Source organism: Camelus bactrianus, chromosome 12 (genome assembly GCF_048773025.1).
Source record: "Camelus bactrianus isolate YW-2024 breed Bactrian camel chromosome 12, ASM4877302v1, whole genome shotgun sequence".
Taxonomy (NCBI): domain Eukaryota; kingdom Metazoa; phylum Chordata; class Mammalia; order Artiodactyla; family Camelidae; genus Camelus; species Camelus bactrianus.
In genome coordinates this window covers 70,528,484-70,541,305 of record NC_133550.1, presented here as the reverse complement: position 1 = coordinate 70,541,305, position 12,822 = coordinate 70,528,484, and the positions used below count along the sequence as shown (strand labels likewise).

The following is a 12,822-nucleotide window of genomic DNA, read 5'->3' as shown; positions in this document are numbered from 1 at the left end:
ATTCTGAATATTAAATCCTCATTTATGATTTACAAATATTTTTCCCATTCTAGGTTGTATTTACACTTACTTGATGTCTTTAATGCAAATTTTGATAAAATCCAGTTTATCTTTTTTTCTTTTGTTACTTGTGCTCTTGTGTCATATCTAAGAATCCATTGCCAAATCCAAGATCCAAATCCAAGATCATGAAGATTTATCCTTACGACTTTTCTAAGACTTTTGTGGTTTTAGCTTTTATACGTAAGTCACTGATCCATTTTGAGTTAATTTTTGTATATGGTGTAAGGTTGGGGTCCAGCTTCCTACATTTGCATATAGATATCCAGTCGTCCCAGCACTATTTGTCAAAGAGACTATTCTTTTTTTTTTTTTTCTTTAACAGAGGTACTGTGGATTGAACCTAGGAACTCATGGATGCGAAGCATGTGCTCTACCACTGAGCTGTACCCTTCCCCACCCCCACCACCCCAAAGAGACTATTTTCTCTTTGAATAGTCTTGCTGCTCTTGTCAAAAATCAGTTGATCATGAGTGGAGGGTATATAGCTCAGTGGCAGAACATGTGCTTAGGATGCATGAGGTCCTGGGTTCAATCCCCAGTATCTCCATTAAAATAAATAAATAACCTAATCCCCCCCTCAAAAAAAAATTTTTTTTTAATTTATAATCAGTTGGTCAAAAATTCTATGAGTTTATTTCTGGACACTTAACTCTACTCCATTGGTCTAGATGTCCATCCTTATGCCAGTACCACACTGTTTTAATTATTGTAGCTTGGTAATACAGTTTTAAACTTGGGCAGTGTGAGTCCTTCAACTTTGTTCTTTTTAAAGACTGTTTTGACATCTTAATATTGTTTTCCAGTACATGAACACTAGATGTCTTTTCATTCATTTATATCTTTATTTTCTTTTTCTATCTTATGTTTGTAATTTTCATGTACAAATCTTTCACTTCTTGGTTAAGTTTATTTCTAAATATTTTTGGACGCTATTCACTTTTTTATTTGTCCATTGCTGATTATAGAAACTGCTGATTTTTGTCTGTTGATCTTGCACTCTGAAACTTTCCTGAATTCATTTATTAACTCTAGCAGTTTTTCTGTGGATACTTTGGGGTTTTCTGTAAATAGAATCATGTCCCGTGCATATTGAAAAAGTTTTACTTCTTCCTTTCCAATTTGGATGCCTTTTATTTCCTTTTCTTGCCTAATTGCCTTGACTAGAAATCCTAGTACTATGTTGAATTAAGTAGTAAAAGCAGGCAGCATTGTCTTTTTCCTGATCTTAGTGAGAAAGTTTTCAGTTTTTCACCATTGATTATGACGTTAACTATGGATATTTCGTGTGGCCTTTACCATGCTGTAGAAGTTCCCTTCTATCCCTAACTTTCTGAGTGCTTTCATTATGAAAGCCTGCTGGATTTTACCAAATGCTTTTGCTGCATTGATTGAGATGACTGTGTGGTTTTTCCTCTTCATTCTATCAATGTAGTGAGTTGGACTGATGGATTTTTATATTGATCCACCCTTGCATTCTTGTGATAAATCCCAGTTGTTTATGGTGTATAATCTTTTTTAACATGCTGTGATTTTGTTAAGGGTTTTTGTATCTGTAGCCATAAGGGGTATTGTGTGTATTTGTGGTAATTTTCTTTATTTGTGATGTATCAAGGTAATGCTGCCCTCATAATGACTTAAGAAGTATTCTCTCCTCTTCCATTTTTCAGAATAGTTTGGGAAGGAGTGTTAATTCTTATTTAAATGTTTGGTAGAATTTACCAGTGAAATCATCTGGCACCACACTTTTCTTTCTTTTTTTGGTGGGGGGAGGTAATTAGGTTTATTATTTTATTTGTAGAGGAGGTACTGGGGATTGAACCCAGGACCTCAGGCATGCTAAGCATGCGCTCTACCCCTTGAGCTATACCCTCCCCCTACACTTTTCTTTCTTAGAGGACTTTTTTTTTTTTTTTTACCTGATTTGATCTCTTTGCTTTTTATAGATCTGTTCAAACTCTCAGTTTCTTCTATTTCTTCTTGAATCCATTTTGGTAATTTGTGCTTTTCTAGGGATTTGTCCATTTTATCTAGGTTATATAATCTAAGGGGGCATGTGTTTGTTTATAGTGTTTTCTTATTTGTATATAATCAGTAGTAACGTCCCAACTCTCATTTTTTATTTTGGCTATTTGCATCTTCTCCCTTTTTCCTTTCCCATTATAGCTAAAGTTTGTCAATTTTGTTGACGTATTCAAAGAACCAATCTTTGGTTTTATTAATTCTCTCTATTGTGTTTCTATTCTCTATTTCATTTATCTCTAATTTTCATTATTTTCCCTTTTTCTGCTAGCTTTGGTTTACTTTGCTCTTTTTATAATTTCTTAAAGTGTAAAGTTAGATTACTGGTTTGAGATCTTTTTTTCTTTTTTAATGTAGACATCTATTGCTATAAATTTCCCTCCAAGCACTGCCTTTGGTGCATCCTGTAAGTTTTGATATGTTGGGTTCTCACTTTCATTCATCTCTTAGTATTTTCTATTTCCCTTGTGATTTATCCTTTGATTAATTTATTTAACAGCATTTGTTTAATTTCCACATATTTGCAGATTTTCCAGTTTTCTTTTTGTTATTGATTTCTGGCTTTACCCATTGTGGTCAGAGAAGATATGTTGTATGACTTCAGTGTTTTTAAATTTATTGAGAATTGTTTGTAGTTTAACATATGGTCTGTCCTAGACAGTGTTCTCTGTGTGTCTGAGAGGAATGTGTATTCTGTTGTTGGGTAGAGTGTTGTGTGTATGTCTGTTACATCTAGTTGACTAACTATATTGTTGAAGTCCTGTATGTCCTTATTGATCTTCTGTCTAGATGTGATCGCCATTATTGAAAGTGCAATATTGACATCTCCAAATAATACTGTTGCACTGTTTCTCCCTTCAATTGTGTTAATGTTTGCTTCAAATATCTTGGGGTTTCATTGTCTGGTGTATATACATGTTTTGGGAGCATATATGTTTATAACTACGTTTATATTTATTATTTATGGTTATAACTTTATCCTGATGAATTGACTCTTTTTTCCAGTGTCTAATGTCCTTGTCTCTAATAACAGTTTTTGATTTACAGTCTATTTTGTCTGATATTAGTATAGTCACACTGCCTCTCTGTTGGTTACTATTTATATGGAATATCTTTTTCCATCCTTTCACTTTAAACCTATTTGTGTCATGAATCTAAATTGAATCTCTTGTAGGTAGCATATAGTTGGATCATGTCTTTTAATCCATTCAGCCAATCTCTGCCTTTTAATTCGTGATATTAATCCATTTACATATATAAAGTAATTACTAATAAGGAAAGCCTTACTTCAGCCATTTAGTATTTGTTTTCTGTATGTCAGTTTTTTTCACTAAGCCAAGATTTATTTCAAACACTAAAAATATTTAGGCTAATCAAAATGGTCCTACTATAAACTAACTTCTTATAATAGTTTAACACTTAACATTTTTAAAAATATAAACATAATTACCAAACCCCTAACAGCACGCTATAAGATTTACAAAAGCATTGGCTATTTCAGAAAGTAAGGTGACAATAAAATATCAAAGAACTTTCTTATACTTACTGAGAACATAATCAGCAGCAAGCTATTCAAACAAAACAAAACACAAATTTGTTTTTACACTTTGCATGTGTATTTTAAACTTTGCTTCATAAAGTCACTGATAATTGAGGCATCTTTCAAGTATAGGGATTTCTAAATATTTTTATAAAGAAGAAGTGAAAACCACAAACTGGTTTGTTTGCTACAAATTCATACAGCAAAAAGCAAAACACAGTCCAAATGAGTTTATGTTCCCCCGCTTCTCCAACGTCAGCTTTAGATTTTTTCCTATATACTTCGTAAATACTTTTTTATAATCATCCCATTATGTAAATTAGGGAAAGTGGTTTATAATGTTGTCATCTTTAAAATTATCTTTTATATACTTCTCTCCCCCAAGACCCCCACCAAATAGTTTGCTAAGGCACACAGTGATGCAAAGTACTATTTCAACAGCCCAAAGCAAAAAGATGCAAGTAGTCAAAAATCATATGGCTAGTTAGAGGAAAACTGTATATGTATGAATATTATTTAACTAAAACTTTATGCCTTTCCCCCAAGGTACAAGCATTCTGTAAGCTATTATTACATTACAGTGCATACACAACTACAACAGTTTATATTTGCTCTGGAACATAAAATTACATTAAAATAAATAGCTTTCTAAATATTTTATAGTTTAATTGGCTCTGAAATACTTTCTTAGGGGAAACTATTTTGTGTTCTTTAAGAAACTGGATAGATAAATGAACTGCTATGTGTCCATTTAAATCTTGAGGGAACCAAAAGATGAAGATTTTCTTTCAAAAAATGCAATACAGATATGCATGCTAATCACTGTTCATATAGTGAAAGGATGGAATGATATAAACAGATTCAATCTGTTGTAAGGTATCCTAAGTGGAAAAAAACTGACACAGTTTAAAGAAAACATAAGCAAAGTCAAGAAAAGTGTTGAAGAACAGGAATATCTACTCTTAAAAAAGGAGTGAGAAGTGTTACCCAACACGAAAATGAGACCTATAGATATGAAAAACATTCATTTTACTTTGTCTCAAAGTCAAACCAAAAATGGTTGGAGGGGGAGAATCTAGACTATTTAGAATTGAGGCAAATCTATCCAGAAATGGAACATGATGCAATAATTTGACCTCATGAAGGAAATGACTAATTAAAATGAAAATTTCACAAGTCTTTATGTCAATAATAAAATATGTTTAAGGCAAAATGTATCAAAAATACAAAGTCTGGATTTTTCCCCTTGGGTTTATAATAAACTTCAAACCTTTATTCAATGCTTTTACTTTTATAAGCCTTTTCTGTCTGGCAGCACAGTCTGTATAAGTACATACATACTGGCTTCTTTACCACGAGAATTATAATTCTCATCTCAAATTAGTGCCTTGCCTTTTCACCCATACTTATATACATTTTATTTCTCTCATAAGACCCATTTAAGACCTTTCTAGTGGTATATTTTAGAAAGCTTTGAAAGAGATATTAATTAACATAATACCTAAACAATTTGGATTTTTCACGATGGAGTCTTTTTAGTACTGTCACATGATGTATTTAGCTTAACAGTTGAAGGATGATATATGGTAACTACATTATACTGTTTAAACTAAGTCACAGCTTTAGGAAAATGTTTGCTTTTAAAAATATAACCAAGGTGAGATTGCATAGTTTTGAGCAGTAAAATACTAGAAAACAATGAATGAATAAATAAGGTGACTTTTTTCATCAGGTGCCATTCATTAGTTTGCTTTAAGGAGCCTGGAAGACATTATCTTCATTGAGTTTCAAATCTAGTTGTCTCTTAACTTACTCAGTATCTCCCTGAATTGCTGAAATAAGTGAATCTAAAGAAGAAAATTTCTTTTCCCATCTGAGATAGCCAAAGCTGGACACGTTGAGGATTTCTCCACATAAGTCTACTCTGAAGGTATGCCTAATGTCAGTTTCTGTGGGCGTTTTCACGTTCTTGTAGTATGGGTTCTATCCCACGCTCACCACCATCTAATGGACATCTGCACTTCCAACACTGGTCTAATCATAAATGTCAGAAGACACATAAACTGGAAGTTTACTGCTTCTGCAGAGTTAACTGTGGAGATGCCTATCTACTTGGAGCTGCCACCAAAGCCCCACACAACTTGAACACGGCAGAAATGTGCCAAGCACCTCATGACGCCTCCCACTCAAGTCTTGGGCTGTGGTCCAGTCCCAATTCAGAATAACTTGGGGGTGACCAGCCACATGTGTGGGCACACAACTGAGCCAGCAGTGCCAATAACAAGCCAGTCTTATACTTTTCTGTCCCTCTTTTTCACCATTCCTGCATTCTTTTGGATTTAGTTGATTTTTTAATAGAGTAACTTTTTTCACTTTTGTTTAAGCATAAACAACATAGCTTATCATTTTAACCACTTTTTAAGTGTACAATTCAGTGGCATTAAGAGCACGCATATGTAACCATCGCCACTATCAATTCCAGAACATCTTCGTGATCCAAAACAGAAACTCCAACCATGAAGCAGTAGCTCCCCATTCTGCCCTCCCCTGGGCACTATTAACCTTTATTCTACATTTGATCTCTATGAAGTTCCTATTCCAGATAACTCTTATAAGTGGAATCATATAGTATTTGTAACTAACAATATGTTTCTAAATAATCCATGGGTCAAATATGATATCAAAAGGGAAATTAGGATTTTGAACCAAATAAAAATGAAAACGCAACATATAAAAATGTGTGGGATGTCACTAAAGAAATATTTAGGGAGAAATTTAGAGTGTTAAATATCTATAATAGAACAGAAGAAAGATTTCAAATCAATGACCTCAGCTTCCACCTTAAGAAACTAGAAAAAGAAAAATAAATTAAACCCAAGTAAGTAGAAGAAAGGAACAAATAAAGATCAGAGAAGAAATCAATGAAATTTAAAAAAAAAAAAATGACTGAAATCAAAAGCTTCTTTGAGAAGATAAATAAAGCCGGGTTATTCTCTAAACAGATTAATCAAGGATTAAAAAAAAGATTAAAATTACCAATATCAGGAATTAGGAAAATGTTAGAAGTATTTGCTGTGCTTGTGATAACATCATTACAAACTCAGCAGATAGGCAATCATTAGGATAACAAAGGAATACTATGAACAACTTTATGCCTGTAAATTTGACTAATTAGATGAAATGGATAAATTCTTTGAAAGGTAAAGCTTCCCAAAGCTCATTCAAGAAGACAGATGACCTAAACTGCCCTATAGCTATTAAAGACATTGAATTCTCAATTACCTACCTCTCACAAAATGAACTCCAGGCCCAGTTAGCTTCACTGGTAAATTCTACCAAACATTCAAGGAAAAAAATAATACCAATTTTACACAAACTCTTCTAGAAAACTGGAGCACAGGACATACTCCACAAATCATTTTATGTGGCCAGAATTCTCTTGATAGCAAGATTAACACAAAGATATTACATGGAAAGGAAACTATGTATCAATATGCTTCATGAACACAAATGCACTTCTTAAAGATGTTAGCAAAATAAATCCAGCATATGTGAAAAATTTAAAACTTTATAATCATAGTGGAATTTATTCCATGAAAGCAATGTCAGTTAAACATTCAAAAATTATTCTTGTTCAATATAAACAAAAAGGGGAAGAATCAAATGAACTCTGATACCAAATTAAAGTTGGAGGGAGTGGGGGATAGTTCAGTTGTTAGACTGCATGCTGAGCATGCACGAAGTACTTGGTTCAATTCCCAGCACCTCCATTTGTGAAAAAAGGGAAGGGAAGGGAATGGAAGGGAAGGAAGGAAGAAAGAAAGAAATGCAAATGGATAGGTACAGAAACAATAATAGATATGCATGTATACATGGGTTAAGACACATACCTGGCTTCATCTGACCTCACTTAGAGGGCCTAAAGACAGTGACATCCCAGTAGCAATGAGCAAGCCCAGGGTCCAGATCTTGGTTTCTAAATACCCTATTCTCCAATAAAAGGAATTAGGTCACCTTGAAGAAATGGCCAATTCCAGGACTGAGGCAAGGAAAATACAAATGAGCCTGGAGCACCTTGTAGTATTAGAAAGTAAGATGTATTCAAAACATTAACTGATGGGGCTGTACGAAAGGGTGCAAACATTAAAGGGCTCCCGATGACTAAAGAGAGAATAATATGAGCAACAAATTAAATAATGTGATATTGGATTGTAATCCAAATTATGAACTAAATAAATGTGGGACTACACTACTAGAATAAGTAAAGAGGGGAGAAGAGACGAATCTTCCCTACAGAAGAATTCCTGATAATATAGTTAGGTACTGCACCCTGTGGGAGCTGACACTTCACCACCACAACCACAGAGGGTGGGCTAGACTGAGCATTTCACTTCCAAAGAATAGAGTATGAAAAGGAAATAGTGAAGAAACCAGGAACATAATACCAAGTGATCAAGGTTCACATCACTGTTGTCCTGTAATGTCGTGGACCCCCTAATAGGATGTGATGAGGACACTTCATCTCTGTGTGATTCTTTCCAAAAACTCATAATCCCAACAAAATCATGAGAAAAATAACAGGCAATTCAAATCGAAGGACATTCTACAAAATATCTGACCCACATTCCTCAAAACTGTCAAGGTCAGAAAAAAGCAAAAAAACATTAAGTAACTGTCACCAAACAGAAGAGACAAAAATCTGACAAATAGAAGCAATGGGGTTCCCTGGATTAGATTTTGCAACAGAAAAAGAAAAGTAATGGGAAACTGGTGAAATCCAAATAAAGTCTGGAGTTTGGCTAATAGCAATGTGCCAACGTTGACACCTTGATTTTGATATATGTACCATAGTAATGCACGATGCTAACAATGCAGGAAACTGAAACTGGGTGAGGGGCATGTGGGTCCCTTATACTACTCTGCAACTTTTCTGTAAATCTAAAATTACTCTGAAATAAAAGGGTTTTTTTTTTAAGAGAAAGGAGTATAATTCACCAGATTAACGAAGACAGAAAAACTATAGGACCATCTCAATAGACACAGAAAAAGCTTCTGCCAAAATACGACATTTTCTCTTTATATTAAAAATAAATAAGTAAAAACCTCTTAACAAAGTAGATATAAAAGGGAACATCTTCAACCTAATAAAGAATATCTGTGAAAAACATTATACTTAACAGTTAACTTCACTGTTCACATCATGCTTAATGGTGAAAGGCTTAATTGTTTGATTATATGCCCCTAAGATCAGGGCCAAGACAAGAAAGTCCACTCTCACTACCTGCATTCACTGTGCTGAAGGTTCTGGCCAGTGAAGTAAGACAAAGAAATAAAGGCATTTGGACTGGAAAAATAAATAAAACTTTTTATTCACAGATGACTTGCTTTTCTGTGTAGAAACCCAATAGAAGCTACAACAAGACTGCTAGAATTAATAAGTGAGTTAAGCAAGGTTTCAGGATACATAATTAACACAGAGAAAATTATATTTCTATATGCTAACAATGAACAATTGAAATTTTATTTTTTTTTTGAAATTTTAAATAAAAGTACCATTTACAATAGTATCAAAACATGCAAAAGACCTACACACTCAAACTATAAAACGTTGTTGGAAATTAAAGAAGTTCCAAGTTTTATTGGAGAGGTATACTGTGTTTATAGTTCAGAGGACTCAGTATTGTTAGGATGTCATATCTCCTCAGAGTAATCTACAGATTCAACATAGTCACAATAAAAACTCTAGCAGGAATTTTTTTAAAAGAAATTAACAAGCTGATTCTAAAATTCATATGGAAATGCTAAGAACCTAGAAAAGCCAAAACAGCTTTGAAAAAGAAAAATGAAGTTGGAAGATGTACATTACCTAGTTTCAAGACTTATTGTAAAGCTACATATAGTAAGACAATGTGGTATCTATGCCAATATAAACAAATAGATCAAAAGAACAACACAGAGCTCAAAGGTAGAGCCATACGTATATGAACAACTGATTTGCTTCAGCAGCACAAAGACAATTTAGTGGAGAAGGAAGAGTCTTTTCAACATACGGTGCTAAAACAATTGACTATCCATATACAAAAAATGAACTTCAATCCATAGCTCATTACCATATACAAAAATGAGCTCAAGATTGATCATAGACCTAAATGTAAAACTTAAAACTCTAAAACTTCTCCAGGAAAACATACAAGAAAACACTTGCGGCCTTGGGTTAAGTGATTTCTTAATTGGTGTCATTTCTTAGCTATGACACTAAAAGCATGATGTATAATAGAACACACTGATTAACTTTACTTCATCAAAATTGAAAGCTTCTGTACTTCAAAAGACACTACAGAATTAAAAGACAAGTCTCTGACTGGTAGAAAATGTTTACAGAGCATATACCTGATGAAGGACTTATGTTTAGCAAACAAAAAGAACTCTCAAAACTCTATAAAAGAAACAAACAAACAAAAATTTAAGAGGCAAAAGATTTGAACAGACCACCAAAGAAGATGTATGGATGATAGTCAGCACATGGCAGGGTGATTAACATCATAGCCACTAGGGAAATGTAAACTAAAACCACTCCATTTCCAGCTGGTGAACTCCTAAAAGTGTCCTGGAGAGTGATGGGCCCAGAGAGGGCAGGGAAGCTCCATGACCCACTCCCCAGCACACCTTGCCCTGTTCATCCACTCCCTTTGGCTGTTCTTTAGTTGCATCCTTTATAATAAACCGGTAAGCAACCCCAAAATGAAAGAGCAATGTGAAAATCTGTTACTGAATGGGACGATGGAAGAGTTTCTTCGTTGCTGAATGACTTTTAGAACTGCAGGACTTGGTTCTGCCCTGGTGGAGGGGTTTTGCTCTATTACCTTGCTTATTACACAATCAACACAGAGGACCCACAGATACCTAGAGAGATGTTTCTCAGACTTCACACAGAGAAACTTCATCTTGAGTGCGACAGCTCAGGTCAAGTAACTAGCAGCTGCAGCAGCCAGAGACTTGTTGGCTAACGATGTTCTTGTGTACATTTTTTCAAGATAAGTTCCTACACCTTTTCTATCGTATGCAGTCCAGGAACTCAAAATAGTTGCAGGTGTGATAATTACTGCCTCTCACAACTGCAAGGAAGACACCAGACACGGTGTGGGAAACTGGTGTTTAGGCCACATCTCCTCATGATAAAGAAAGTCTGAAACGTATAGAAGACTGTGTGGAACCCTGGCATGGTTCCTGGAATGATAATTTGGTGGATGCTGACCTACTGGAGGAGAAACGTGGAAGAACTGGGAAAGATCTGTTTTCACGGGGAATCAAACTCAAAGACCACCTTGAAATTTGTGTATATTTCTTTTCACGGGGTCATGACTGTGTGAGATTGGCTTTTCAGGTGTTTGGGTTTTAAGCCTCCAATTCCATTACCAGAACAGAAAGATCCTGATCCAGACTTTTCTGCCAATACATGCCCAAATATGAAGAAGGACCTTTCTTCTTCTGAAAAGTGCTGGAACTTTCTCTGAGACTGGCCGAGAAAGAAAATGTTCAGGTTGTGCAAGTCACAGATCCTGATGCAGACCAATGGCAATGGCAGGACTGCAGGAGGATGGTCAATGCAAAGTTTCCACTGGGAATGAACTGGCAGCTTTGTTTGGTAGGGTGGATATTTAATTGTTGGAAGAAAAAATAAATCAAGAAATGCTGATGTGAGTAATGTTTATATGTTAGCCCTCACAGTCTCTTCCAAAATGTTGAGTCCAACTGCATGTAAAGAAGGATTTTATTTTGAAGAAACGTTACCAGATTTTAAATGGATTGGAGTAGAATAAAAGACCTGGAAAATGGGGAAGAAGTCATTTTTTTTATTTAAAGAGTCTCTTGGTTTTCTGTGTGGAACTTCACCTTTGAATAAAGATGGGGTGAGCACAGCCACTGTTGTTGCTGAGATGATGTCTTAACTAGAGCACTGGGCCAGCAACTGAATGAGGTTGGATTTTCATCTTTCAAAAGCTTCATATTTCTTGTGTTATGATCCAGCTACCAACAAAAATATATTTGAAAGGCTTCACAACTTTGATTCTCCCAAAGAATACCCAAATTTTTGTGTGAGACCGCTGTTACATTGCATACATGGGACATTATCTCTGAAGAGGACAGCAGACAATTGAATGAGGCATCAGTGCGGCCTGTGAGCTAAAGATAACCCAAAGATTATATTTACTTTTTAAAACTGGCTGTGTTGCTGCTCCTTAGACAAGTGGGACAGAACCAAAGGTAGAGCTCTGTACAGAGATGTGCACATCACCTGACCAGAGCGACACTGCCTTACAGGAAGAATCGAAAGGCACTCACCAAAGCACTTGCTGATGAAAAAGTCATCATAGTTGACCCAAGAAAGAAATGGGAAACTCTGTTCAAGCCAACCTGAGGATTATAGCCTGGGAGATAGACCTTCAGAAAGCTCTGAGGACTGTTGCACCTGTAGAGTTCAAAGAACAGTTATATACATTTTTGAGACAAAGGGTGATATATCAAATGATATATTGACAGCTTACACAGCCCAGATCTGTGTATATAAAGCCAGTAGTGGGCTGTCAAGATTCCTTACAAGGTTAAGAAGGAAGGTTCTCTCCTAAGGAGGTCTGGTTAACACAGATGCACGGTGCACACGAAAGGAGAAGGACGGGGCCCAAACAGGCAGAGAAAAATTGTATGTTTAATTTTTTCCTGTCTTGCCATGAAATATGAATTTTATGTCATCGCTCTGATTAAAAATTTTCTTAAGCCAAGTAGGAGTGGACTGACCCGGTGCCTATGAAGGTGTTCACCTGACCTCCTTGCTCTCACGGGCACAGGGAACAGAGCCACCAAGAAAGCGACCAGTGGACTTGTGGTGGCGCTGTCTCCACCTCATCTGCCAAGTGTCTTTAGTCCCTTCGTTGTCTTGTATTTTGGTTAGCTGACTAAGCAAACTGTATAAATTTGAAATGAAATGGTCTGGGGGGAAATTACTCAAAATTTTCGTAATCTCGAACAAAAGTCATTACACTCAAAGTATCATAGCAACATGTTATTCTTCCTTTAACAAAAACATAGCAATACAAAAGTGAGTTTTCTAATTAAAATATAATTAAGCTTAGTTCCAGAGTCTTGTAGTTGTGTATAGCACATTTTTTAAAGGCATGTGTTATGTATTTAATTGTAGAGTT

At 35.2% G+C, this 12,822-nt stretch overlaps 1 non-coding gene and 2 pseudogenes across 1 annotated transcript; 2 read left to right on the top strand and 1 right to left on the bottom strand.

The window, feature by feature from the left end:
- The first annotated feature begins 535 nt into the window (after positions 1-535).
- On the top strand, positions 536-610 carry TRNAP-AGG (transfer RNA proline (anticodon AGG)). Its single transcript has one exon. It is a non-coding gene; the product is annotated as a tRNA-Pro (tRNA).
- Positions 611-5,350: 4,740 nt separating this feature from the next.
- Positions 5,351-5,796, bottom strand: LOC123617492 (riboflavin kinase pseudogene; annotated as a pseudogene).
- Positions 5,797-7,935: 2,139 nt separating this feature from the next.
- On the top strand, positions 7,936-12,354 carry LOC123617490 (glucose 1,6-bisphosphate synthase pseudogene; annotated as a pseudogene).
- Positions 12,355-12,822: the final 468 nt, after the last annotated feature.